Below are 5,239 nucleotides of genomic sequence, written 5' to 3' on the forward strand. Positions count from 1 at the left end.
ACGAAACCATCGTTAGCCAACCTCAAAAAAATTTGATCCTACATTGGACTTTGAATGAATTAAATGTCCAAACATCATTTAAGATCATCCCAAGCTTCTATACAGCTCATGTTGACCATATAGTGTTAAAATAAGCTAAATGCCCAAGGTGACCTGCTTTGGTTTTCCTTAGGTTTTAACATTCAATAACCTAAACCTATTCTTCCAACCTGTGCACATAGATCCCTAAGACCATGGCCAAGAATGTTACATGGACCCAAGTGAGTGAAGACAGTAAACCCTTCTTGAATCAAAGTCTTAAAATCCAATTTAGTCCAATCTAGGCCATCTTAATGCTTCCTTATGATTTGTTGAACCTTCTAGGGCTTCTTCCAAATTAAACCGCTTGCTTGAGCTAAAAATTTATATTGAACCAGAGACAAATAACTCTTGTGAGTTCAACATGGAACGACCTCTATAACTATGCCCAAGCCCTTAAAATGTTCTAGGACACTTATACAAACTTTATTGGACTCCGCCTAGCTGCTTCTGTCAGCTCAATTTCTTTTAATTAGCAACCAAATAATTTCAGCCCATATAGATAATCATTTCACCAAAAGAAAAGTTAACAACATTAATTAAAAAAAAAAATCTATGTGGGTTCGCATATCACATATAAGTTTATTTGCTTATTATAAAGTAGATAAAAGTTTTGAACAATAAATCTTTTCATTAATAGTGTTTGCAATAATTTCAAAGAAAAAAAGATTTACTCTATTGTGTATTTTCATTTTAGTTTTCATTCAATCATATGGAAAAGGATCAACAATGGTGCTCTTACTCATAAATAAAGATTACATGTTCTCCTGTATATAAGAGTTGCAAGGAATTTTATGATTACAAACAGAATGAGTTTATTGACTTATGAAGTAGAATTATAAATAGTGAATGTATGTTATTAAGGATCAAACCACTTATAATTATTAATATTTATAATATGAGTAGTGAATGTATATTATTATTATTATTACAATTTAGTTAAAATTATTCTTGGACTTGAGTTTTCATCACTTTATTTAAGTTGTGGGGGCTAACCTTGTTCAGACCTTCGAGCTTGAAAAATGTTCTTGAGATAATTACCATAAACATAAAAGAAATAATTGCAATGTTTAACAATATTCTTTAGCCCTTTCTCCTATTTGTGAGAATATTTGTGAACTCTCTAATGCTTTTCTAATTTCATCACGACTCCTTATACCTTCCTTGATCAATTTAGCTTCCAAATTTAATATGCAATCTTAGATTGCTGAAATTAGGATATTATGGAGTAATTTTTTATGAAAGTACATATCCATTTTTCATCTATCTTTTTATATTTACACTCTTATACAAGCACATTGTTGTTGGCATTCATCTCCATGTTGTTTATGGAGTTTGCTTAAATTGTTAATAGTTCCATATGATGTGGTTAAGTATAAAATTATTAAATTATTGGTCTGGAGTGATAGGCTTAATCTTTTGTACTCAAAATGGATTTGACCACTAGTATATTTGGCTGAACACCTATCTCCCTTAGGGGATTTTTTAATAAGTAATATTAAGACCAATAGTTTGACTTGAATCAAGTATTTCACATAGTTTGTGGTTCCCATATGTTGTGGCAAACATTGACTACGGTCGAGTAATGTGAAAGATCAAACGACTCTTAAAAATCTTCAACTTTTAATTCAATCCTCAACAAAACATTATTCTTGAACTTTTCATTATAGTGGTTAATATATTTTAAATTTTTTTTAGTGATTCATCATTATTTTAGGTTGGAACTACTAATTTAAACACAACTTATAAATAAATATCTTAATGGTTGAAAATGAAGCACACTTGTGTGCAGATCATTATCATTAATGTCAACTTTATGAACTTTGCAACATAAGAAGTTGGTTCTTCTGTTGAAAGTAATGGGAAAGTCAAAGGGATGATTTAATGGACTTAATGATTTGGCAAAGCAACCTCTTACTATTTTTTGTTCTATGTAAATGCTCTATTTACAACACTTTTTGCTCTGGGTAATCAAGCAGCTAAATAGAACCTTAAATTAATCCATTTTCTTACATGGTAGAACATGATATTTATCAACATAATGAAAATAAGTCTTGCAATTTTTATTTGTTCTCTTTTAAACCATTAATTAAATTACCATTATCAAATTCAAGAAGCTTTTTAAGTTATTGTCAATGAGCATGTTTGATTTTACAGGATACTTTTAATTAAAATTTTCTTTGAATTCAAGTAGCTTAGAGATACAAGCATGATTCAAACATTAAAAATGCAATATTATTCTTAAGTAGAATTAGAAATTCCCCATAAAAAAGGAAAAGTCTCAAACATTCCTATGAACAAAACTGGTTTAATGAGCACTTTAGCAATACTTTTTTCATGAATTCTAACGAGTCGATATAAATGTAAGTTGTGTCATTGCAGACAAAATCAGTAAAGACCGCGAAGTTTAAGATTGGCCTAATCAAAGACTATGTGATGTTATATGTTGACATGAATTCTCTATTTATAATTTTCCAATGTTCTTCCACCATTTTGTTAATCTTCTTGCAGGCTTCCATCTCAGAAACAACATGATTCCTTTTTTGTTAATTCTTAAGCAATTAAAATGAGAATATTGTTGAGTGCCTTATATGATCAAAATGAATGTCTAGTGGATTCTTTAGAAAAATGATAAAATAAACATTTAATATAGGGAAAAAGCTTGTTTGGAACATCATATTTAGATTACGTAATTTTTTTAATATAATTAGTATTTATTACATCATCTGGTTTTACCCCAATCAAACCATCAAACCATTAACCTTTAATTATTCCTATTCGTAGACCAATTCAAATTTCACAACCTTCCAAAAAATGTTCTAGGACGCTTCTACAAACCTTATTGAACTCTACCTAATTGCTTATGCCAGCTTAGATTCCCTAGCTTGGCTTCATAGGTCATAGATAAAACATATATTTTTCTTCATAGTTCAAAAATAAATTTATTGGGTTTTCGTTAAGTTAATGATTTTCCAATAACATGTATTTTCATCCTATAAATAGGCAAAGCATTGAACAACAAAGCTCTTTCATTAATAGAGTTTGCAAAGTCTAATTTTAAAGAAAATAAAAGAATGATCTCCATTGTGTATTGTTGTTTTAGTTTTCATTCGATCATATAGAGAAGGCTCAAAACTGGAGCTCTTACCCAAAAATGAAGTGAGCATGTTCTCCTGTGAAGAAGCGTTGTGAGGAATTTTATGCCTTCAAAGTAGAGAATGAGTTTATTGAGTAAAATGAAGAATTATAAATTGTGAATGTATGGTATTAAGGATCAAACCACTTATAATTATTAATATTTATAATATAAATAGTGAATGTATGTTATTATCAATATTCTAATTTAGCTAAAATTATTATAGAGATTGAGTTTTTTCCACTTTATTTAAGATGTTTGGACTAACATGTCCATAACATAGATTTTGAAAAATGTGCCTCGAGATAATTAACATAAATAATTTCCATGTTTAACAATATCATTTTGATTTTTCTCCTATTTAAGATAATATTTGTGGCTATGTGAACTCAATGCAATTCTCATTTCATTGCGGCTAAGTCTATATTTCTAGATCAATTTTGCATTTTAATTATAGTCTATCCTCATTTAGTCTGTTCATACTAAAGAGTTCAAACTTGAATACTCCAATCCGGTTCTCTTACTCAATATTCGATGTAACTACACACTCCTACTAATATTAATTCGAGATTGGGCTCATTCCCTCAGTCCTTGCCAACTGGATTAGAGATTATCATCTACTTTCTTCTTTTACTTCTATAAAGAAAGGGAAAAAGACATAAAAGAGTTCAAACCCCCCTTCCAGCCAAATTGTTCCCTAATGGAATGCCATCTTTATGAATTTAGGAGATTATGGAGTAATTCCTTATGAAAGTACATATCCATTTCTTATGTTTTTTTATTTTTTTTAACTTAACCTCTTAAGTGGTCATGTACATGTATATTATTGTTGGAATTGATCTTGATGTTGTTGATGGAATTTTTCTTAAATTATCATGTTCAATATCCCGTAGTTACGTACAAAAATATCAAGTGATTGGTCTTTATCCATAGGCTTAATATTTTCTAATGAAAATTGTTTGGACCAAAAGTATAATTAATTGAATGCCTATCTACTTTATATAAAATTTTTAATAAGTAATATCAAGCAGATCAATTTGAAAGAGAAAATGACTCCTACAAACCTTCAAGTGGTTCAGTGAACTATTGGTGGAAGATAATTTTCTGAGCTTTTCTTAATATTTTAGGGACGATGAAGACCAATGTAGATTTGTGCTTGGTCTCATATGAATAGGAGGTTAATCAGAATTATGAGGCTTTAGGTATAACCTTTTATTAAATATTAAAAACTATATTAGTGTAAAAATAACAATTGCTACCCGTAAGCCTATGCTTTGGAGATGAACATGGGATTAATAATTACTGTATTTGAACCATGATCTATCAACTTTTTGTTCAATCCTCAACAACACAATATTCTTGAACTTTCATCGGTTCTTAAAACATTTTAAAGTTATTTTATGGTTCATCATCATTCTAGGTTTGCACTACAAATTTAAACAAAATTTTTCTAACAAATAGTTGTCTTAATGGATGAAAATGAAGCACACTTGTGCACACATCATTATCACCCATGTCAACTTTATGAACTTTGCAATGTAATTAGTTGATTTTCCTTTTCAAAGTAATGAGCAGGTTCAACTAAAGATTTAATAGTCATAATGCTTAGGCAATGCAACCTCTTATTATTTTTTGTTCAATGTAAATGTTCTATTTAGAACACTTTTTTATTTGGGTATTCAAAAAACAAATTAGGATTATCAATTATTTAAAATTCTTACATGGCAGCACACACTAAAAAGATCAACAAAATGAAAAAAAAAAAAACTTGAAATTAATATATGGTGTCTTCTAAACAATTAATTAAAATAAGCTACTAAGAAAAATTTATCTCAGTGTATCTTTTGAAACCAAACATATTCTTTGATAACAACTTAAAATCTTATTGGATTTCATAATCATAATTTAAAAGGTTCACACAAACAAGCATTTTGATAGCTTAGAGATACAAGCATAATTTGAACATTACAAATGCAATATTATTCATACATATAATTGAAAATTTCCCACAAAATAGGAAAAATC

The sequence above is a fragment of the Dendrobium catenatum genome, unplaced genomic scaffold (assembly GCF_001605985.2).
Source record: "Dendrobium catenatum unplaced genomic scaffold, ASM160598v2 fragScaff_scaffold_1038, whole genome shotgun sequence".
Taxonomy (NCBI): domain Eukaryota; kingdom Viridiplantae; phylum Streptophyta; class Magnoliopsida; order Asparagales; family Orchidaceae; genus Dendrobium; species Dendrobium catenatum.